Source organism: Heloderma suspectum, chromosome 10, assembly GCF_057233095.1.
Source record: "Heloderma suspectum isolate Gila_16-S chromosome 10, 16-S_ref, whole genome shotgun sequence".
NCBI classification, from domain to species: Eukaryota; Metazoa; Chordata; class Lepidosauria; order Squamata; family Helodermatidae; genus Heloderma; species Heloderma suspectum.
In genome coordinates, this window is record NC_139467.1 from 14,000,340 (window position 1) to 14,025,463 (window position 25,124).

At 47.1% G+C, this 25,124-nt stretch overlaps 1 pseudogene; it reads right to left on the reverse strand.

Annotated features, from left to right (window-relative positions):
• Window positions 1-409: 409 nt before the first annotated feature.
• On the reverse strand, window positions 410-18,722 carry LOC146337749 (uncharacterized; annotated as a pseudogene).
• Window positions 18,723-25,124: the final 6,402 nt, after the last annotated feature.

Consider the following 25,124-nt stretch of genomic DNA (forward strand, 5'->3'; position numbering starts at 1 on the left):
TATGAAGGGTGCCAAAGGCTCATTCCCATCCATCATGGGTTAACTCCTCCCACTGCTCAGAACAGACAAGGAACATGTGACCAAGCTTTTTGCCTTGGTCCTGTCCTCTGTGGCTCCTCCTAGCCAGTTCGTTCCTTGCCTTTGCCTGGGACAGAGCTTGCTCTTCTCTCTCTTCAACCATCTCCTTTTCCAGGCCTTTCCCCCCCCCCCGTCAGTCCTTGTTCTACCTCTTCCTTAACAAACCTTTCTCTCTTTCTAATTTAGTCCTTTCTCTCTTTTAAAAATGAACGAATAGAGAAGAAGAGTTGTTTTGCTGACCTGTTTTCTGGCTCTTCTGCCTTTTCGCCATGAGATGGCACCACTTAGCAAGAAGAGCTCCAAATCTAGTAAGGAAAAAGAAAAGGTGTGGTCAGTAGCGCACCTCAGAGTCATCTGGAATCCAACCACGGATCACAAGGCACCACTCCCGCTCAAGCTTGAGGAGCTGGTGGCTCTGACAGTGAGGAGTTACAGGAGGGCTGGTAGCATCCAGGCACAGCCGACGCACGAACCCCACTGTTGCCGTAGCAACCACAGCACAGCAAACACAAGCAGATCGGAGTGGAGCCTTTGCTGTACTGCATGACGAGGGACTGGGTGTCCTCTGCATAGTTCCTGCCTCAGAAGAGGCCGACCCAGATACCAATCTGGATGAATCTGTGAGGGCGCATAAGCATTCTGTGGGGCCCAGGAAGTGGGAGTAAGCTGGGACGCACCCGGTATTTTGCCACCAACAATCTGTTTCATTTTCCCAGGATTGTGCAGCCTGCTTTTTGCAAACACAGCCTTTTCTGAGGGATAATAGGGAGCCACAGCATCCCCAAGGCGCTCCCTCCTCCCGCACAGGAGATTCAGCTGAACAACAGTCCCTCCTTCCCCAGGTTCAGGCCTGGTTTAAAACAATTCAACAGGCCATCAGAAGGGAATTGGCTCAGCTTCCTCTTCAATAAAAGGGATATAAAAAGTGCAGGGGAAGGACTCCTTCCTCCGTTTCTTCTTCTGGGGCTCCTTCACACGGAGCTTTTATCCTGCAATTGAGATTGCTCCTTCACAGATGTTTGCGGGCTCTTTACATGACGCCATGACCCTCCAGGGTGTCGCCTGCACTAAATGCCCTTTGTTCCATTTTTAAATAGATTGCAGATAATGAGCTATCAAATTACCCCGTTCTGTTCCACTTCAGTTTCCTCCGTGAAAAGAGTTAAAGCGGCAAAAAGAGGAGCGAGATCAATGAAAGATCATGGAAGACTCAGATATGGGGAGAAGGAGGGGGGAAGGGGAGGGGGGAAAGAAAGCATGTGTAAAGGGGGTCAGTTGTGATCCTGCATTTAAAATGGAAGCAGAAAGCCCCATTTTAAATGCAGGATTTTAGGCTAGTGTAGAGATGCCCCTACTCCTTCCCTACAGCTAGGGATGTATGAAAGTCACTTACCTTTTCGACGCGCCGCACCTCCACCTGAAATCCTAATCCAGTCGGCTCCGCTCCACGGAAATTCCACAGAGCCGTTGGCCGGGGCCGCCTGCAGCTGGACATCCGGCCGCTGGGCAGCCTTCCGGAAAAAACAACAACTGTGTACGCAAATGGCGGCAGCTACGGCGGCCACCATTTGCGTTCCCTTTCTTTTGCTGTTTTAGCCTACGTAAATATTTACGTAAGCTATTGCAGTGAAAAAAAAGGGGAACCCAAATAGCGTAGTGGGCACTATTTCTGTTCCCTTTTTTTCTGCCATTTTAGCCTATGTAAATATTTACATAAGCTATTACGGCGAAAAATAGGGGAACACAAATAGCGCCCACTACGCTATTTGCATTCCCCTTTTTTTTCACCGTAATAGCTTACGTAAATATTTACATAGGCTAAAACAGCAAAAGAAAGGGAACGCAAATGGTGGCCGCCGTAGCTGCTGCCATTTGCGTACGTGGTTAGGTTTTTTTTAGCTTGCAGTGATAGGCTACGTAAGTATTTATGTAGCCTATCATGGCAAAGGCAGCTACGCAAATGGCGTGGTGACCGCCATTTGCGTAGCTGCCTTTGCTGTGATAGGCTACGTAAATACTTACATAGCCTATCACGGCAGCCTGGTAAGCTTCGTCCCGGGGAGGATTCTACGGGGGGTGGGGGGCCGTTCCGCCACGGGTTTCGGGGGGCCGAATGCCAGTGCATTCGGCCTCACTGAAATCCATGGCGGAATTCTCCGCCATCCTTACCTACAGCCAAAGAAAACATGAAAGAGGGCACTTCAGTCCAAACACTCCAAGGTGCCTGCTAAAACTAAATTGCTCACACCTTCCACTGTTTTTCAGCCCCTAGTTCTTCTGACCCTTGCCTCACAGTCAAGAGAAAACATCATCACTCCAAAGGAATCTCACCTGAGCACCCTTTCTGACTCAGTTTCACTTGTTTTGCTAAATGAGTGGCCAGGTGGATGGTCAGATCCTGGGACAGTGGACAAACCTTCCAGTGTAGGATTATTTTACAATGATGATTTTCTTCCTATTCTATCTAAAGCTATGGCTACTCTGAACCGTAACGCTTCTCAGGAAACAACCAAGCAGCCTTACAGAAGTGAAGCATTATTCCCTGACCCTAAGTCAGTTAACTGTGAGATACCTTTTCCTTCTTCCTTTGAAAAATTGGTTAAAGGTGAATGCAAGGCCCTCTACCAAGGCAAAAAAGAGCTCAAAAATACTACTTACCACAGCTGATTATGGAAGAACTTAAGGTTCCTCTAGTTGATGCCCAGTGGCAGCCTTATTTATTTATTTATTTATTTATTGCATTTATACCCCACCTTTTTTCCTCTTGCAAGGAACCCAAGGCGGCTTACATTCTCCTCCTCCTCCTCTCCCTTTTATCCTCACAACAACAACCCTGTGAGGTGGGTTGGGCTGAGAGTCTGTGACTGGCCCAAAGTCGCCCAGTGAGCTTCCATGGCCGAGTGGGGACTAGAACCCGGATCTCCCAGCTCCTAGTCCAATACTCTTGCCACCACACCACACATCTTTGGTCCATTGCAATTTTCCCTACATATTGCATACTACATCTTTTTTTTTCTTTTTTTTACATTCAGTGAAGTAAAACACATTAGTGGAAGAGCGCACACACACAAACCCACACAAAATATGAAGTGATAATAGATGAAAGTGCGCTTGAAGAAGTATAGACTAAACGGTTGAGAAGCTACAGAGAATCTGCACAGCCCAGGGTTTGCCAGTGAGAACATCCAAACCAGGGGGTGCTGTTGGGTCGAGCACCAACATCTGTTAAAGGACTGAAGCCCCAGTCAGGTGCCCCACTGGGCAGCATATACGTCCTGTTCCCTGTTTCATTCTCAGTTAGGAAAACCTGGCTTACCGATGGATGGGTGAGAAATTCATTTGGAATACCTTTGGTTATAATTTGCTTGCTTTAGTTTACCGGTAAACTGTTGTGGTTAAAACCCCAGGTGTATGGAGTGTTAATCACCCCGCATATACAGCAAACTGGAAAGCAATCATCGTTCCAGGTTTGCACTTCTTTGCATTTTGTGATGCAATGATCTGATCAAAACTGGTGTACAAACAAGCATACATTAGGATAAATGCAGGCAGAATTGTATACACTTCACCCATTGTATTTCTGCATGCATTTCTGCCCTTAGAAACTGAGAGAATGTTGGAAGTTCGCCAGATCACGAGGTGTTGCCAGACAAGTTCCTAGACCCTGTGAGGTGGGTTGGGCTGAGAGTCTGTGACTGGCCCAAAGTCACCCAGTGAGCTTCCATGGCTGAGTGGGGACTAGAACCTGGATCTCCCGACTCCCAGTCCAGCACTCTCGCCACTACACCACGCTGGCTTTCATATTGAAGCCACACTGAAAAGAGCTCATGGAGCTGCAGCTTTTGCTCTCCACTCCTCCTCTCTGGCTCCCCCCCCCCAAGCCACTCTCCTGTGGGTTGAAGATATTTTCAACAATAAAGGGCTGGATAGTGTTTCCTTGCTTAGGAGCCTTTCTTAGTTATACAAAGATTCCATGATTTTTTGCATCCTGTTCCATTGCTTCAACCACAGTGGCAAGACGTTCACTGTGGCTGAAACATGGATGCTTATTCCAAAGGAAACCTAAGCAGAGCTCCTATCACAGGAACATGCCTCTTTGGAGAGGAAGCCTTCAAAAACTTTTTAGTGGAAATCAAGGGCTATGCCCTCTTTGTCAAAGAGGGATGACAGGAAGTTCTCCAACGAAGCTCCCCCAAATTAACACTCTCTTTCACAAAATGCAATAAATTGTTCTTCCCACATTGAATGTTAGAAGGGCCATCAAAATTGACCTTAAGAGGACCAAGGAAGTCAGATGTTCCAATTCCTTATTTGTTTCCTTTCATCCAACAGACTTTGGGCAGAAAGCTTCCCATGCTCCTTTGCCAGGTGGCTGGAGGCATGTATTTTTGCAGCCTATGAGGTTAAAAAAAACTCCCTAAACTCACTCATGTTACACCACATTCCACCAGGGACATGGCTGCTTCAACAGCTTTTTATACTAATGCCCCCTTAGCAGAGACCTGTAGGGCAGCCACGTGGTCCTCACACCACATATTTGAAAGGCATTATAGGATGGAGAAATATGCTTCTGCTGAAGCAGGCTTCAGATGTAGAGTGTTACAAAAGATACCTAGAGATGTACAGACTGTGTAGAATCTGCTCCATCTGTGTTTTGCAGATTGTCAGGTGCCTTCTGTTCCATCGTGTGTCCACAGATGGATGCAGATGATTTTTTTTTCATCATGCAGAAAAATCTGTAAATAATTATGTAAGTATTTATGTCAGTATTTACATAATTTACCTCAGTACGTAACATTTAGCGTATTGTCTCCCGTTCCATTCAATGTTTCTTCAGCAGAAACTTAAGGATTTTCCTACGAAGGTATATGCGTAAATTTCAGGCAAGTAAAAAAAAAATCATCCGGAAGTCCACAGACTCCATGCAGCTTGAGGGGTGCTGCTCTGCAGTGGATTCCATAGGTCGGATTCTTAGAAATCTGAACTCATTTTAGTCCATCTCAAATTTCTCCAGCATTCCTGGATATTACCTCAACCATAGGTAGGTCAGCCTGCTTTGGGTCCTGCCCTATGGGAATAGTAGCTCTTGTTAGGGATGTACGAATCCCACTAACCCGTCCATTCTGGGACATCGGTGGTAGGGGAGAGGCACCCTGTCCCTCCCTCCGGAATCCTCCCCAGCTGGCTCCACTAAAAGTATTTAAACAGCCTATCATGACAAAAGGCAGCCACGCAAATGGCGGCTGCTATGCCATTTGTGTGGCTGCCCTTTGCTGTGATAAGCTACGTAAATACTTACGTAGCCTATTATGGCAAAGAGCAGGGGTGCAAATGGCATTGTTCCACTGCTCTTTGCCATGATAGGCTACTTAAGTATTTACGTAGCCTATGCCTATCACGGCAAAAGGCAGCCAGGCAAATGGTGGCCACTACGACTGCTGCCATTTGCAGCCGCAGCAGCCCAGCAGTGGCTGGGAGACCAGCCGGAGCTGCTGACGCATCCACCGCTGCATCTGCTGCCACATCCACCGCCAGGTAAGCTCCGTCCCGGGGGGATTCCGCGGGGGGGGGGAGGCCATTCCGCCACGGATTCCGGGGGGCCGAATTCTAAAGAATCCAGCCTCACTGGAGTCCATGGCAGAATTCTCTGACATCCCTAGCTTTTGTACATCCCATGATGGATGTCTCCTTCACACCAGATGGGAATGGAAAGTTGGGTAGTTACCATGAAGTTCCATTCTGTTTTGGTACACAGGAGACATCCATAGTGCATCCTCTGTCAGCTGAACATCCCTGTTGATACTAGCATTTATTACAATTTTTCAAATGCAGCGTTCCAATACACAGAGAGGTTTTTTCCCCTCCTTTTCTTTCTACCTTTTTTTGTTTTTGAATTACTGCATTAACGGCTCCTCAAGAGCTACTCTCTCCAAATATTCGGCTAGGAAAGAACTGGCTGTGAGGAGCCACGGAGCCTTGGTCCAAGGAAAAAAGCTTGGCCACATGTTCCTTGCCTGTCCTGGGCAGTGGGAGGAGTTAACCCATGATGGATGCTTCCATCATGGTTTATATGTTGTATAAATTAATTATATTTTTAAATGACTCTGTTGTTAGTCTATCTAATATATAATATACAACATAATATATTGTATTAGCACAGCACTAATACACACACACACACAAAGACTATATATATATATATATATATATATATATATATACATATACATATATACATACACAGAGAGAGAGAGAGAGAGAGAGAGAGAGAGAGAGTATGTATTAGGGGTGTACGAAACCCCGCTTACCTGGCTCTGCCGGGTTCCGCTGGGCAGGGGAGGCACTCCGTCCCTCTCCCCGGAATCCTCGACAGAGGGGGAGGCTCTCTGTGCCTCCCCCCAGAATCCTGGCCATGACAGGTAGGGATGTACGAAAGTTCCGCCACGGATCTCGGGGAGGCCGAATGCCAGCGCATTCGGCCCCCCGAAATCGGTGGCGGGACGGCCCGCCACCCCCGGGACGGGACTTACGTGGGGTGGATCTTCCTGGCGGCGGCGGCGGCGGCTGTGGCGGCGGTTCGGTGGCGGTTTGGCTGCGGCGGCTGTGGCAGCCGGTCTTCTGACCGGCTGCCGCCGCCGCCATTTCCAAGCTTAAAGAAACCAAAAAAACAAATGTGATAGGCTACGTAAAGATTTACGTAGCCTATCATGGCTAAATGTTAAAAAACACCGTGATAGGTTACGTAAATCTTTACGTAGCTTATCATGGCTGATTAAAAACAACAACAACGCGCGTACGCAAATGGCGGCACCCATTGGCGCCACCATTTGCATTCCTTATTTTGGAACATCTTAGTCTACGTAAACATTTACGTAGACTACAGTGAAAATACAGTGAAAATAAGGGGAACGCAAATAGCGTAGCGTCTACACTATTTGCGTTCCCTTTATTTTCGCCGTAGTCTACGTAAATGTTTACATAGACTAAGACGTGCCAAAATAAGGAACGCAAATGGCGGCGCCCATGGGCGCCGCCATTTGCGTACGTGCATTTTTTTTCTTTTAATCAGCTGTGATAGGCTACGTAAACATTTACGTAGCCTATCACGGCTGACTGCAGGGACGTAAACGGTGGCGGCTATGGCCACTGCCATTTGCATCCCTGATAGCCAGCGGCCAGATGTCCAGCCACTAGCGGAGCCAGCTGGCGGCTCCGCAGAATCCCTGCGAAGTGGAGCCAGCCGGCTAGGATTCGGGGGGGGGGAGGGACGGAGCGCCTCCCCCCCAGTCAGAATTTCAGGGGGAGGGACGGAGCGCCTCCCCCCCAGCATCAGCATAATCTGCGAACAGGTAAGTGACTTTTGTACATCCCTAATGACAGGCCTTGTTTCTCTGAGGCCTACCCGGCAATTCCGCAGGCACCACTAAGTTTGCAGGGGGACCCAGGCGAGTCGCTTCCTCATCACCAGTCAGACTTTCCTTTCAGATTGTTCCCCCTTTACTGGGGTGTATGGCTCAGCAGTGGCAGCTCCTCTTCCTCTCTACCCGCCAGTAAAAGGAAGTACTGTGGTAGCTGGCTGGTCAAGGCTGCAGCCCCGTGACCAACCATTTGAAGGGATTTCCCAGCTTTCCGTAACCTTGAGTAGCAGTGAGATGAACCAGTCAGGTTCTGACTTTGGGGGCACAAAGCCGATGAGAGCACAAGAGCGGTCTTATCACTGATCCTGTGCCTTCATTAGCTGCCCCCCCTTCCCAAAGACGGTATGTGATTGGTCTACGTAAATATTTACATAGATTAAGATGGCCAAAAAGAAGGAACGCAAATGGCGGCGGCCGTTGCCGCTACCATTTGCATACACGGTTGTTTTTGTTTTGTTTTTTTACCCAGAGCCCTCTGCAGCCAGAAATCCAGCTGCGGACGGCTCTGGCCGGGCCGGGCCTGGCCAGCTGCTCCGCGGAGCTGCCGCGGAGCACAGCCGGCTGTTCAAGAATTCCGGGGGGAGGAACGGGGCACCTCCCCCCCCGGCCAGGATTCCGGGGGGAGGGCAGGAAGCCTCCCCCCCACCATCAACATAATCTGCGAAAGGTAAGTCACTTTCGTACATCCCTACTGCTACCAACTAGTGATTTTGAAGGAGGAGCTGCTAAAGGAGCCCAGCCGTTGCTTGGCAGCGGTCTGTCCCCTGAACATAGCGCTGTGCTGGCAGCACCACTGTGCACAGGCTTTTCCTTGTTGCGTTATCTGGCCAGAGTGAGGGATCAGTGCCAGCAAATCCAGTAATGGGCCAAAGACCACCCACATCTGGACTGAGCATGGCCAATGACAGCTTCTATCAAACTTTCCTCAGACCTTGACTGAAGATGCATCCTTCCTGTTTTCTCTCAGAAATGAGTGTTCCTGTTGGCATCAGGCTCAGGGATGTCTGTCCCATGTAGCTTATGTTGTAACAAAGTAAGCACCAGTCTAAATTCAACAATACATTGGTCCTGTTGACTTGTACCAAAAGTTCACATGTTCCAGTGGCAAGAATGTCTTTGAGAAATAGAAGGAAACAAGTGGGACCTGCAACAAATGCTGCTGTCTGGAGTGCTTCTGTTCAGAATTCCCGTCTAGGGATGTCGGAGAATTTCTCCACGAATCTCCGGGAGGCTGAATGCCAACGCATTCGGCACCCCGAAATTGGTGGGGAAATTCTCCGACACCCCCCCCCGGGATGGGACTTACCTTGCGCGAATGTCCCTTGCGGTGGCGGGTCCCGGTGGCGGTTTGGCGGCATTTCGGCTTCTGACTGGCTGCCGCCGCCGCCATTTCCAAGTAAAGTGTAAAAACAAAACAAAACGTGATAGGCTACGTAAAGATTTACGTAGCCTATCACGGCTAGATTTTCAAAGTCAGCCATGATAGGCTACGTAAATCTTTACGTAGCCTATCACGGCTGACTTTGAAAAAAAATAAAATAAGGGCAAATAGCATTGCCCTTATTTTCGCCGTAGTCTACGTAAATCTTTACGTAGACTAGCCGGGACCAAATAAGGAACGCAAATGGCGGCGCCCATGGGTATCTCGGGGAGGCTGATTTGTGGAGAAATTCACGGCCATCCCTAGTTTGATCTTCTTGCAGTCCAAGGCACTCTCAGAATTTTCCTCCAGCACCACAGTTCAAAAGCATCTATCTTCCTTCGCTCAGCCTTCCTTATGGTCCAGCTCTCACAGCCATAGGTTACTACGGGGAAGACCTTTGCTTTCACTATGCGGACCTTTGTTGTCCTTATAATTACACTCTGGCAAGGTGTTTGCAGACAAAAGCAATTCCTATTAAATCTATACATATTCATGCCTATGCTATATTTTAGTATAAACTAGGGGTGGACGAAACTCACCTGTCCTCGAAGCTTGTTCGCGGTGGGAGGGAGGCGCTTCGCTTCTCCCCCCGCGAAGTTCAGGCTGGGGGGGGAGGCTTCCCGCCTCGCCCGGCCGAAATTCAGGCCGGGGAGGAGGCTTCCCGCCTCGCCCGGCCACGAACTCAAAAGTAAAAAAAAAACAAAAAAACGCCCCTGTGATAGGCTACGTGACGATTAACGTAGCCTATCATGGCTATATCTGCGAAGTCAGCCGTGATAGGCTACGTTAATTGTCACGTAGCCTATCACGGGTGACTTTAAAAAAAAAAAGCATGTACGCAAATGGCGGCCCCCATAGGGAGCCGCCATACGCATTCCTTATTTGGTCGCTGTAGTCTACGTAAAGATTTTCGCTGTCTTTACATAGACTACAGCGACCAAATAAGGAACGGGAATGGCGGCTCCCTATGGGGGCCGCCATTATCCGTACGCGCTTTTTTTTTAACGTCACCCGTGATAGGCTACGTGACGATTTACGTAGCCTATCACGGCTGACTTTGCAGATCTAGCCATGATAGGCTACGTTAATCATCACGTAGCCTATCACGGGGGCGCTTTTTTTTCTTTTATTGGAATGGCAGGGGTGGCAGCCGGTCGAAAGACCGGCTGCCGCTCCCGCCCCGGACGAACACCCGCTGAACCGCCGGCCGGACCCGCCGCTGGGAGGGACATTCGGCAAAGGTAAGTCCTGTCCCGGGGGGGGGGGTGCGGGGGCCGGGTGGGTGCAGAGAATTTCTCCCCGAAACTTGTTCGGGGGGCTGAACACGTTGGCGCTCGGCCCCCTGAAGTTTCGGGGAGAAATTCTCTGCCATCCCTAGTGTAAACCTAGAAAAATATGCATTTTATACATCTCAGGGAAATTATAACATATATAAACCATTCATGTGGTTTTTAACATTGCCCCAAGAATATTGCTGTTGAAGAATATTGAACCTATATGAGAAACTGCATAGCAATTGACACATTTTTAAGAGTTTCAGCCTGCTTTTCTAAAATGGACGGTGATACTGGCTTTTCTACATTTACCCAATGTGGCAATAATTGTCCCAACAAATCCAATCCCTATGTAATTTTAGTATATAGCTTTCCAGTTACCTTACACACTTCATTTTCAATATAAACTAATTTATTAGCAATCATTTTAATGTCCACACTATATATTATTGCCTCCCCTCCCCGCAATGTACCAGTTCTTCCTAAGACATTTCTAACACTTCTTTTTCACCATAGAGCACACCAATTTGTAGCAGGTTTTAAATACCCAGTGCTGAAAAAAAGGGGCTAAGTCATCCACATTACTGTTAAAAGTATAGTGTTGGCTTCATATGCCATCGGAAAGGTATCTCTAATACAAATGCTTTTATATATTACACAAAAGATGCCAGATCCAGAGAAGCATTAAAACCTTTAGGGATCACAGGCTGTAATTTCAAAATCCACTCCGTCTCCTTACTTAGCAGTAAATTATTACAATCTGTCCAATTGTGTTTGTGAGAATAAATTCTATCTTCAACTAGGAACGTAAAGTCCTCATGCGTATGAGCCCGTTCTGCAAAATGTTGCACCAAGGGAGCATCCAAAACGCAGTTTCTTAATTTGGACCGATGTTCAATAATCCTAGTTCGAATGGCACGAGAGGTTTTTCCTACATAAAATAACCCACATGAGCAAATAATAAGATAAATAACTTCCTTGGTCACACAATTGGAAAAAATGATGTAATTCGATTATAGACAAGGATCGAGGAGGGGAAGATGGCGACGGAGTAACATCGACTAGATGTAGCTCCCACCTACAATGGGACAAGTGAAGCCGCAAACAAGAAAAATAATAAGGATTTATTTACAGTCAAAGGAAGGAGGAGATTAAGAAAGAGATGGCAAACTATAAATCCCGGAGAAGAAAAGTTGGAAAAGGAGAGGAAGAAGAAACAGCTGTCAGGAGCGCCCTAGCGGCCTCTTTCAGTACATTCCAATAGCCAACTCAAGACACAGACGAAAGGATTCTTTTCAAGGCTTTAATACTTTTACAACTTAATGACTCTTTCAGATGCTAATCACCAGCAACTAAGCAATGAACAGCAGAGTAGACTATGCTCCGGGTAGGCAGTTGGTCCCCATTTGAAGGAGAATCACTTGAAGACCCTGAACTTATGGGCTAGGGAGAGATCCTTCCTCTTTCCCTTGGGTCCATGGGATGCGGCCGTTGCTTGCGCGCCAAACAGGCGCTATGCCTCCTTTCCACACCATCCATCGCTCGTTGCTCCCTGTGTCTGCGTCGAGCATCTAGCAAGCCCCCCTCCCGCACTCTCTCACTGCCAGGGACACTATCTCAGGAATGCTGGCAGGAGGAATCTCTGCCAGCTGCTGTGCCTGTGAGGGATGAGCTGGCTCCTCTCCCACAGATTGCTGATCCTCCTCAGAATCAGAACTGCTCTGGGGTTCTATCGGCTCAGTTTCCACCCTGAATCGAAAGCTTCCTTCCCTCAAATGGGGCTACATATGCTGTGAGTATCAAAAACAGTACTAAGAATAGACTTGCGGCATTGGCCACAACCCCTATCAGCACCTCAGTCTGCCAAGAGATAGAAAGCAGCTTACTAATTAAAACCCCTGTGAAGGAGAATGCAGAAAAGCGTAATTGCTAGGACAGAAAGTAAACAGTCAGAAGGCAGAATATGCTTTCCCTTCACAGCCAAATTGCCTTCCTCAACAGCTGGGTGAAATCTGCTTTATATCTGCAGAAACCCTAATTTTAATTCTAGACCATATAAATAAAATTAAAAGGCAATTAGGAGCCTTAATCCAAACATATGTTCATCCAGTATCTAAATTAGAGCAAAGAGGTATAGGGATGTACAAATCCCACTCACCTCTCCATTCCGGGGCATCAGCGGTGGGGAGGAAGTGCTCTGTCCCTCCCCCCAGAATCCTCCCCAGCTGGCTCTGCTCTGTGACGACTTCACGGAGCCGCCACAGGAGGAATTCCAGCCGCAGCCAGGCTGCTGTGGCTGCAAATGGCGGCCGCTACGCCGGCCAGCATTTGTGTGGCTGCCAAGCCATGATAGGCTATGTAAGTATTTAAAATACTTAAATACTTACGTAGCCTATCACGGCAAAAGCAGGAGGGCAAATGGTGTAGTGGCCACCATTTGCGCCCCTGCTGTTTGCCATGATAGGCTATGTAAGTATTTACTTAGCCTATCACGGCAAAAGGAAGTCACGCAAATGGTGGCTGCTATGACAGCTGCCATTTGCAGCTGCAGCAACCCGGCAGCGGCCAGGAGACCAGCCCAAGCCACTGCCACATCCTCATCCTCCACCACTGGAGCTGCTGCCGCCGCCGCTGCTGCATCCACTGCCAGGTAAGCTCCATTCTGGGGGGATTCCGTGGGGTGGCAGGGGGGAGGCTGTTCCACCACAGATTCCGGGGGGCTGGATTCTAAAGAATCTGGCCTCACTGGAGTCCATGGCAGAATTTTCTGACATTCCTAAAGAGGTAAGAACGAGGAAGACACCATCGTTACTCGCCCCCCCTCTTTTAACCCTGAGCAAATGCAATATGCACAACACAATACAAAAGAGAGAGTACAAAGAATACTCCAAACAAATCAGGTCCTAATATGCTTCCCAAAGAAAGATGCACAGCTTTGGACAAATAAGAAAAGAATCCTTACCTCTCTGACAGAATTACTGATTTGTGTTATTCCCCTGTTGGATTTAAAACACTTCCACTTTCTGCCATCACAAATGGACTGCAAAAGATTATTCCTAGACTTTAAATCAACAACTGTGCCTTTACAACTTTTCCACTTGGCACAGCACCTGAGAGGATATGTTATAACCCTTCAGAGAGTTTTTAAAGAGCTCAGAGTTAGAGCCCTTGCCAGAGGGTTAACTATGGCACCACTTTATCATTGACAATTCAGACAGCAGTGGAGGAGTCTAGCCATGATAAGAAAGATAAACTGCTAAAGAATAATTACTGTGAGCTGGCTGCTAACCACCCAGTCGAGCAGGATGGACTCTTAAAATTAAGGAACAAACTGGATGAGCTACCAATGCCAGTGAGAATTAGATTACACAAAGAAGTTCTGGCCTTGGAGAGAGATAGCGATACTTTAGATCTTGAGTCTTCTATCCAGACAAGTCTAGCCCTTATGAGCTCCCTGGACCTAAATTTGGGCACGCACCCCTGATAGTCATTTAGACTCTGATATGAAACTAGCTGATAATGTTGGACTGGATAATAGGCTGCTCCACTCCTTATTGACCAAGGAAAAGCCTATGGTAACAATGACTCCAGAAATAATAGCAATTTCAAACCTACAATCGTATAGCAGAATGGCTAAACCTGACACTGGAAATTCATCTGAGCTATGTATGCCACTGAGCTATGTATGCCCTATGTATGAGTCCCCTGGACTGCAAGGAGGTCAAATCAGTCAATCCTAAAGGAAATCAATCCTGACTGCTCATTGGAAGGATAGATACTGAAGCTGAAGCTGAAATATTTTGGCCACCTAATGCGAAGAGAAAACTCTCTGGAAAAGACCCTGATGCTGGGAAAGACTGAAGGCAAAAGGAGAAGGGGACGGCAGAGGATGAGATGGTGAGATAGCATCACCTATGCAATGAATATGGACTTGAGCACACTCCAGGAGAGAGCGCAGGACAGGAAGGCCTGGTGTGCTATGGTCCATGGGGTCACGAAGAGTCGGACATGACTGAACGACTGAACAACAACAATGTATGCCACAGACTGCCATAATGGATGACGGGGAAGTGGAACTAGAGATGGAGGCACTAATGGGGACAAGGGAGTTGACCCCAATAAGCCCACTCCCTGCAATGGAAAGGAAGAACTACAACTCCTCTGTTATGTGTGAAATATCTTCAATAGACTGAGGAAGGATGCTGGATGAGATCCAGACCTGGAGGCCTCGGACTTCTACTGAGAAACTTATAGAAGAATTACAAAATTCAACAAGTATACAGCTTAGTAGAGAGCCAGATGGTGCTGCAGAAGCAGACTGCCAGGCCCCTCCGATACCCCAAGCCAGTGCCTCCAGCCTTCAAGGGATGATTGGACACCATTTAAAATCAGGTGTGATATATCCCCAAGTTGATTCCCCATTGGGAGAGAATTGGATGGACTCACCTGTCCCCTCAATTGGACTGGCCTCAGAGTTAACAACCAAGCTGAGTGAAGAAAAAAAGGGTGCCCAGGAGTTGGAAAGTACCACTCCTGAATCTCAATGACATGCAAACAACCGGCATATAAATAAAATTGGCCTTACAACATGGAACATAAACAGCTGGGCTGGAATCCTGCAGGACCCTGAATCAAAAGACTATCTTTCTTCCTAGGATACTGTACTGCTACAAGAAACGTGGGTCCAGGGGAATTTGCTGTTTAATGGTTTTCAATCATATTTTATTGGAGCAGTCCCTGGGGAGGGACACAGAAGATGTAAAGGAGGTTTAGGAATCTTAATCGCTACATCTTTGTGCGTAAGCACAAGGATGCTGCCATCCTATAAACAACATGCAATGGCTGTTCTTGCTCATTTTGCTCGATGGGATCTATTGATAATAAATGTTTATCTTCCCCCTCAAAAGAAGAAATTACAGACTGGGGAAATTTGGGCAGAATTTGAAACATACGTAGCAGATCTGCTCCAATCCTATCCCAATACATATGTGGTTTTGGGAGGGGACTTTAACGCCAGGATGCGCTCAAGTGATCACGCCCTATATTTCCAGCAAAAATCTTATCCCCCTACACCTAGTATAAATGGCCTTCCATTTGTTCAATAATCTAAAGATATAAAATCTAACTACTCTGGGCTCTTACTACATCAATTGACTACAAGGCTCAACCTGCACACTCCTAATGGTGCATTCGGGAAAGACCATCTGGTGGAATTTACCTATCTGGCGGGAACCAGAATGAGTCAAATAGACTGTCTTATTGTATCAACAAACTTGATTCCCTTTTTGAAGGACATGGAGGTTGTCCCAAAACTTCACAGTGATCATCTCCCAGTCTTATTGACTTGGAAAGCCCCGTACCCCTATCTATGAAGTGCCAATTGCTATATGCCTATGATACTCCCTGAGGGGGAAGCTTATTGTCATGTCAAATGGACCCCAAGGATGGACATGGAATTATGGGCTGTACTTGCATCAGACAACATGCAAAACATTAGGACATCTGTAATACTTAACACCCAAACCATGAGCCCGGTGGAATTATATCAGATGTTAGCCCGAGATTTGAAACAAGCCTTCACTCGGAGAGCAAGAGTGCCTCAACAACGGCACCACCCATACGGATGGCGGAGAATTTCTCCCCGAAACTTCGGGGGGCCGAGCGCCAACGTGTTCGGCCCCCCGAAGAAGTTTCGGGGAGAAATCCTCCGCCCCCCCCCCCCCGGGACGGGACTTACCTTCCCTGAATGTCCCTCCCGGCGGCGGGTCCGGCTGGCGGTTCATCCGGTGTTCGAGCGGGGCGGGAGCGGCAGCCGGTCTTTCGACCGGCTGCCGCCCCCGCCATTGCAATGAAAGAAAAAAAAAAACACGTCCCCTGATAGGCTACGTGACGATTCACGTAGCCTATCACGGCAAGATTTGCAAAGTCAGCCATGATAGGCTACGTGAATCGTCACGTAGCCTATCACGGGTGACTTAAAAAAAAAAAAAAAGCCCGTACGGATAATGGCGGCCCCCATAGGGAGCCGCCATTCCCGTTCCTTATTTGGTCGCTGTAGTCTACGTCAATGTTTACATAGACTACGGCGAAAATAAGGGCAACGCTATTTGCGTTGCCCTTATTTTCGCCATAGTCTACGTAAACATTGACGTAGACTACAGCAACTAAATAAGGAACGCGAATGGCGGCTCCCTATGGGGGCCGCCATTCGCGTACGCGCTTTTTTTTTTTTTAAAGTCACCCGTGATAGGCTACGTGACGATTCACGTAGCCTATCACGGCTGACTTTCCAGATCTAGCCATGATAGGCTACGTGAATCGTCACGTAGCCTATCAGGGGACGTTTTTTTGTTTTTGCTTTACTTTCGTGTTCGCGGCCGGGCGAGGCGGGAAGCCTCCTCCCTGGCCTGAATTTCGGCCGGGCTAGGCGGGAAGCCTCCCCCCCCGGCCTGAATTTCGGCCGGGCGAGGCGGGAAGCCTCCCCCCCCGGCCTGAACTTCGTGGGGGGAGCAGCGAAGCGCTCCCCCCCACCGCGAAAAAGCTGCGAGAAAAGGTAAGTGACTTTCGTTCACCCCTAACCACCCACCCTCGAAACCCTGGTTCAACAGAGAATGTTTTCAAGCAAAAAAAGCCTTATAGAAGGCCTATCAAAAGTATAAATTTAGTTCTGATCTGAAGGTGGTGCAACATCTTCTTGAACAGAAAAAATCTTATAAACAGCTACTGATACAAAAGAGAAAAAAAAGCTTGGAAGGACAACTCTGTGAAACTGATTTAAGCAACCAAATCTAAGGTTCTGACCATGTTCTGGAGGTTGATAAAGATCTCGCCAATTTGTGGATCAACATTGCCAGACTGTTATATTCACCTAAAGGCTTGGGAGAAGCATTTCCATCAATTATATAAGGATTTTGACGCTGCCCACATGGCCTGGAAAATTGCGCTTGAAGATACTCCGCCTTGTCTCCCGGTCTTGGCTTCAGAAATGTATGATCTAGCTGTCCAGATGAAAATGGGCAAAGCACTGGGCGAAGATCTGATCCCTTCTGAGGTGGTCAAAAACAACTTAGAATGGTGGGCCCTGGCTCTAGCCTCGCTATTCTCCTACATTGACATGACTGGGCAGATACCAGAACACTGGGGCTCTGCCATTATTGTTCCTACATTCAAGAAGGGAAAGAGAGACGACCCCGCAAATTACAGGCCCATCAGTTTATTAAGTATTATTGGTAAATTATACACCAGAGCCGCCTCCGCTGGAGCCGCCGCTGCCGCATCCGCTGCCAGGTAACCTCCGTCCCGGGGGGATTCTGCGGTGTGGCGGTGGGAGGAGGCCGTTCCGCCACGGATTCCGGACTCACTGGAGTCCATGGCAGAATTCTCTGACATCCCTAATGATCAATTATCAAAAAACAAAAATAATGACTTTTGCAAAAAGACCAAAAATCAGATCATGGATGATAAATCAGCACAAGATTGAGCAGGTCTCCCAATTTAAATATTTAGGGGTAGTCCTTCAAGCAAACGGTTCCAGGAAGGCTCACGGCAAATATGTGGCGTTAAATGCACAGAGAAATTCATCAGCAATAGCACAATTTATGAGAATGAAAGGTGACCACTATATCCCTTTAGCCCTCCAATTAGACCAAGCAAAAGTACTAGTGCAATTATTGTACAGCTCTCAATTGGGGCCTTTCCGGAATACCCAAATATTAGAACATCTACAATCAAAATTGATAGAGAAGGACAAATTGGAATACCCCAGAGAGACTGTAATCTTATTATTAGATCCCCTATCAGGTGAATTTAATAACATAGGTCTAGAGACTGTATCTGCTCATGTTTCAGCATCCCGTATTATATTCCTTGGGTAACCCCTATCCATCAATTGTTACCTACATAGTATTTTTTGATTCACATACTCATGATACTGTGAGGCGTTCCTCTTAAGACGTAAATATTGTCCATATGGTAAATTCCTTTACAGATGCACAGGGTGAAAATATTCAAAATGCAAAAGAGAATTCCTGTCAGTTGGTTTTCTGAATCCTCTAATGTATAGATGATTTTGTCTGCAGTATACCTCTGTATCTAAAAATGAAACACTCAGTGCATCAGAATGAGAAGAAAATTTTATAGTGGGATGTATGGTATTGATCCAGGTCAAAAATTGATGTAAAATGTCTTGTTTCAAAAATATTAGAAAGATATAATAAATAAAACGTTTATAAAAAAGAGAATATTTATAAAATGAATTGAAATTAATGTTACATATTGCGGTGTCCTCTAGGGATGCCATGAATAAATTTGCCACACTAGGAGCAACAGGACTTCCCATTGCTACTCCTCTAACTTGAAAATAAAATTGTTGAGAGAATCTGAAATAATTTTTCTCAAGAATGATGTCCACTAATCCCATAAGGAAATATGTGGGGGGTGGGGGGGAGAAAGATCATCCCTAATATCAAGGAAAGGGCTACAACTAACCATATACCTTTTCTATACATTTAAATGTGCAAGACGAGTGTCAAGCAATCTATAGCTGCTCATCCCATGCCCTAAGGTGGTTTACAAAACTGTACTACCTCTCTTTGGTACTAGTTTAAATACAGATGGAAGGTAATGATATTTTTTACAAGGCAGTTAAAGGCTACAACTAAGAGTATACTTTTTCCATACATATAAATGGGCTGCAAGTGGTCTATATATTTTTATTCATTTTTTATTTGTTTCCTCTGTACACAGCAAATTCAGAACTGCTATTTCAAGCATTTTTGGAAATTCCAGCTCTGACCACTATCTCCAAGAAGAGGTGACTGGATTAATATGAGTTTTACCAAAGTGCCAGCTTCTTACAGCTAGTTTATGGTGGGGATGTATGAAAGTCCCTTACCTGATCCCGAAGCTTGATTCGCAGTGGGGGGGGAGGCGCTCCATCCCTCCCCTCGAAATTCTGGCCGGAGGGGAGGCGCCCCATCCCTCCCCACTGAAATTTTGGCTGGGGGGGAGGTGCCCCATCCCTCCGGCTGCGAATCCTTCTGTCCTGCCAGGACGCAAATGGCGGCGGCCGTAGCCGCCGCCATTTGCGTCCCTGCAGTCAGCCATGATAGGCTACATAAATGTTCACATAGCCTATCACGGCTGAGTGAAAAGAAAAGAAAAACGCGCGTACGCAAAACCGCGCATACGCTATTTGCGTTCCCCTTATTTCCGCTGTAGCCTACGTAAATGTTTACGTAGACTACACGTGCCAAAATAAGGAATGCAAATGTACATTTGCGTACACGCTTTTTTTTTTTTTTTCCACTCAGCCGTGATAGGCTATGTAAACATTTACATAGCCTATCATGGTGTTTTTTTAAAATCTAGCCGTGATAGGCTATGTAAATCTTTACGTAGCCTATCATGTTTGTTGTTGTTTTTTTTAACTTGGAAATGGAGGCGGCGGCAGCTGGTCGGAAGACTGGCTGCTGCGGCCGCTGAACCGCCGCCGAACTGCCACCGGAGCCGCCAGGGACATTCGCACAAGGTAAGTCCCGTCCTGGGGGGGGGCAGAACCTTTCTCCACCTACTGCAGGGGGACGAATGTGCTGGCATTTGGCCTCCCCGAGATTCGTGGAGAAATTCTCTGACATCCCTAGTTTATGGAGAAAAACAGGCAAAGCACATTTACAATGAGAATCATTTTCTTTTCAACGTTAAGCATTGTTTAAGAAGCACATGGCTCACTTTCTGGGGTGTATCCAACACCAGTTTTACACATACCCTCATCCCGTGCTCTAAGATGGTTTACAAAAGTGTAATGGTTGCTTAAACTCCCTTTCCCTCTACCCTGGAACCTTTCTAAATTGCACCCCATGATCCAGCACCCAAAGGAGGACTTGTAAAATCCTAGCGCTGCTTGCCCCACCAAGTTTAAAACATGTCTGTTTTCAACAGAATTGTTGAAAAAGACTCTTTTTTGCTGCGTATCCTTGCACATTTCATTTTATCATTATAAGGACTACATTCCCTTTAATTTCCATACCTTAAAGGATAGCATTTTGTAATATTCAGCTCTACCATGTCTACACCCAGACACCTCTGATTAAGGAAGAGTTACTGGAGATGCCTTGGCTACTACTAGAGACATCTTGGCTAGCTGTATGTTCCATGCCCTTCTTCATTCTACATATTGAAAAGTCTGCAGCCCCAGACCCTTGCTTGCTAAACTGTGGTCTCTGCATCCAGTGGTTCTTTTGTTTGAATGTCTGTTGGTTGTAATCTCTGTTCGTGCAAAAGTAGTATTTTTTTTTGCATATCAGTCATGTTCAAGAGTGTATACAAAAGCTCAAACCAACCTTTTAAAATAGTTTTTCCTCCTTCTTCCCCCAACTCAAAATGGCATCTGACCCATGCTGCTTGGCTTACGGAAGCCCTTGTATTGTGGAGAAAATACACTGTATTGGCCCCAGGATCATAACCAGGTCATTTATAGTGTTAGAGGGGGCTAGAGATACATAATGCTTGCATAAGCTCATTATTGGTGCAATTCCCATGCTAGTAAGCCTCTGAGCATGTGCAGATGAGTCAAAAGGCTGATAACAGCCTTCTCAGGGAATTTCTTACTAATGAGTAGAAAGCCTTATCAAACACTCTGCCTGGGAAACGAAGTCTGTTTACAGGTGGCTGTGCTTGAGAACCAAACACTTCTATCCTATTCTGGGAATGAACACTAGAGGGCGATTGCTAGTGTCGTGCTGCCTCACTGCTGACATGTATTGCATAAAACCCATTTGACCCCATGGCTCGTGGTTCAGAGAAGCAGTCTGATCCAACCATTGGGTATGCCTGTGTGCTGTAGGTTACTCAATAGTCTCCTTGTAAGCAAACCTTTGAGTCTGATTTATCGCTATTTTGGCACTTTTAACCTAAGAGTTCAAAGCCCACGGCCGGGGCAATACATACACAAATGTGAAGGGTCTGCCCTAAGTGCTTACTGCTAAATTTGTAATATATTCAGAACTGTTTTAAAGATTACACTGGCTAGATTTATAAATACATACATGCATGCATGCATACATACAGTACATACATACACACATACATACATACATAAATGGTGTTCTCCAGAAAACACCAGCCTGGATGTTTGCTGGGTAGGTTAGTATAAAACCCTTCTATCAATGCACAAAGGTTGATAACACCATTCAAAAGTCCATTGCTTGCGCTGTGGCTGCATTCTACATCTAAAATTAGGATTAATGTTATTCTTTAATTTACAGGGTTTGTTGTAGATGATGTCACTAATGGAAAGCTTGCTGGGTTTAATTTAATTCAGGTCTTGCATTCTAGAAGCATGGTATCTGGAAAACCCTGTAGTATTTTTACTGTAACTATGGTGATGGGTCTTCTCACAGGTAAAGTTGCAGTATGTTTTAAAATACATTAAAACGCATTCTCAAAATAAAACAGATGTTCTGCAGGAGAAGAAAATCAGGTACTTAATGCAAATACCGTCTGTTTTCTCTCTCAGCGAGCTGGTTTCCAGGATAACAATGGCAGCTCACATTAAGGAGCGAGAGCTGTGGGGCATTCCTGGACTGCTTGCCGAGCCCTCCCTGGCTTGTGCAGTCCAGCTTGCAGGGGCAGAGGGCAGCAGGGATGCAGCGAGCACCTGTGATTGGCAGGTGCAAAGGAGTCCGTCCATCCCCACCCATTCAACTCCAATCTGGTACATACTGTGGATACGTAAATGCGGATATATACCCTGGAGTGGCAGTTCCTGCTGCTACCATTCCTGGCCAAGTTTGTGTAAAAGGTCAACCTTCTGCTGCTGGTCTAATGGAACGACCCCTCGTTCTAATACTTTGGATGTCTGTTTATTTATTGCTTTTACATCTGTGCCCAGCTTGTGGAACTGAGCCCACAAATCAGCATGGATATCTTCCTCTGGTTTTGAATATGTAATGACAGAAGCACCAACGTTCTGTGTTGGATTTGGTTCATAGTAAAACAGTATGTTTCAGACTAAACTTCCTTGCAAAATATGACTTGTCAATTTGTATAGATTTTGGCCCATGAAAGAGAAATCAGTTGAAGGTTTTGCAACTGGATGCTATGAAGGCATCCCAGCCAGGGAGGTGCATGTGGGAAGAGGCAATTCGCAGCTACTGAGTTTGCAAACAACACTTTACATTGGGTGTAGAAATGGACTGGGAGGCACTGGAGGTGACAAAGCACCTCTGCATGTAATATCCTTGCTTCACCCAGCCCTGGTTAGCACTTCTGTACCAGCTGAAGTTTCTGGGCTGTTTTTAAAAGCATTCCAATGTCCATTGCAGTAATGTAAAAGGAGAAGTCGTCTGGCAGGGATGGCCCTAACATTAGCCAGAGTGAGGGAACCATCTCAGCTGGCAGATGCTGGGGGACAGTGGCAGCCTCCTGAACTTCCTGTCTATTCCCCTACTTGAGGACTGAGCTGTGCAGGCCACACAACCTGTCCCCCACCTCTCACCAAAACTAACCTGTTGCCTCAGGTGTGGTGGGGGACATTACCTCACTGCCAATGTTGAAGTAAGATTCAACACCATCCCAGCTGACTTCTGTACATGGGGGCGGGGAGGGGTGCCATCTTGCCTTTTGCCTCAGGCATAGGCTGACCATATGTACCGTTTTAAATGGGACAGTACCATTTTTTTCATATTTCCCAACCATCCCGTCGTTTTAATATAAATGTCCCGTTTTTAATTTTTTGTAAAAAAACTGAACACGTTTATCATAAGGCTCTATACTAAACAATGCGTGCAGTAAAACTACTAGGGTGACGAAAGAGGAAGTTCCATTTCCTTTATCCAGTCACGGCCAGGCTTCTTGAGCCAGCGACGATCAGACACCGCCCCCTTGCTTGTCTGCAGTGGCGGGGAATTCAAGAGGCGGTCGCTAAGCCCCATTCAGCGTGTGGGAGCCAGGAGGGTGAGTCTTACTGTTATTTCTACCAGTTATTTCCGCCCATAGAGATTCTTTCTGCCCTACATTCAGTTTGATTCAGACTTTTCAGACTCATATTTCAGGCTGTTAGCTATTTTTTTATTACACCAGAACTCTCTGGTGGGACATTACATAACCCCGTCCTGTTTTTGTCATCCCAATATCCCGTTTTTGTCTCAAGGAAATATGGTCAGCCTACTCAGGCATCAAAATGTCTTGGGCCTAGGGATGGCGGAGAATTTCTGCCCGAAACTTTGGGGAGCCGAGCGCCAACGTGTTTGGCCCCCCGAAGAAGCTTCGGGGAGAAATTCTCCGCATCCCCCCCGCACCCCGCACCCCCCCCCCGGGACGGGACTTACCTTTCCCGAATGTCCCTCCGGGCAGCGGGTCCTGGCGGCAGTTCGTCGGGTCTTCGTCAGGGGCGGGAGTGGCAGCCGGTCTTTTGACCGGCTGCCGCCACCGCCATTCCAATAAAAGTAAAAAAAAACAAAATGCCCCCGTGATAGGCTACGTGACAATTAACGTAGCCTATCACGGCTAGATTTGCAAAGTCAGCCGTGATAGGCTATGTAAATCGTCACGTAGCCTATCACGGGTGACTTTAAAAAAAAAAAAGCGCGTACGGCTAATGGCGGCCCCCATAGGGAGCCGCCATTCACGTTCCTTATTTGGTCGCTGTAGTCTACGTAAAGATTACGTAGACTACGGCGAAAGTAAGGGCAACGCTATTTGCGTTGCCCTTATTTTCGCCGTAGTCTACGTAAAGATTTACATAGACTACAGTGACCAAATAAGGAACGCAAATGGCAGCTCCCTATGGGGGCCGCCATTTGCGTATGCGCTTTTTTTTTTTAAAGTCACCCGTGATAGGCTACGTGACGATTTACGTAGCCTATCATGGCTGACTTTGCAGATCTAGCCGTGAAAGGCTACATTAATCGTCACGTAGCCTATCACGGGGGCGTTTTTTTAAAAAAACTTATTATTTCGTGGCCGGGCGAGGCGAGGCGCCTCCTCCCCAGCCTGAATTTCAGCCGGGTGAGGCAGGGAGCCTCCCCCCCGGCCTGAACTTCGCGGGGAGAGCAGCGAAGCGCCTCCCCCCCCAACGTGAAAAGCTGAGAGACCAGGCAAGTGGCTTTCGTGCACTCCTACTTGGGCCAGCCCTGTTGCCTGGGCAGAGATCACTGAAGGCAGGACTTCTCTGTGCAGGTTGGGTTGTAGCTAACATACCAGTCTATGCTGCGGAAAAGGTGCTCCAAACTAGGGATGTCAGAGAATTCTGCCACGGATCTCAGTGAGGCTGAATGCCAGTGCATTCGGCCCCCCGAACTCCATGGCGGAACGGCCTGCCACCCCCATCCCCCCGCGGATCCCCCCCCAGGATGAGACTTACTTGGGGCAGATCTTCTGGGTGGTGGCGGCTCCGGCGGCAGCTCCAGCGGCAGCAGCTGCGGCGGCTGGTCTTCCGACCGGCTGCCACCGCCGCCATTTGCAGGCTTGTAAAAAAAAAACCAAAATGACGTGATAGGCTATGTAAAGATTTACGTAGCCTATCATAGCTGGGTTTAAAAACAACAACAACAACCGCGTACACAAATGGCATCGGCTACAGCCGCCGCCGTTTGCATTCCTTATTTTTGGCTGTCTTAGTCTACGTAAATATTTACGTAGGCTAAAAGGGTGAATCAAAAAGGGACGCAAATAGCACCCGCTACGCTATTTGCGTTCCCCTTGATTTTCGCCATCATAGTCTATGTAAATATTTACGTAGATTAAGATGGCCAAAAATAAGGAACACAAATGGTGGCAGCCATAGCCGTCGCCATTTGCGTACGCGGTTTTTTTTTGTTTGTTTTTTTCCCAGAGCCCTCCACAGCCGGAAATCCGGCTGCGGACACCTCTGGCCTGACTGGGCCTGGCCGGCTGCTCCGTGGAGCTGCTGCGGAGCACAGCCAGCCATTG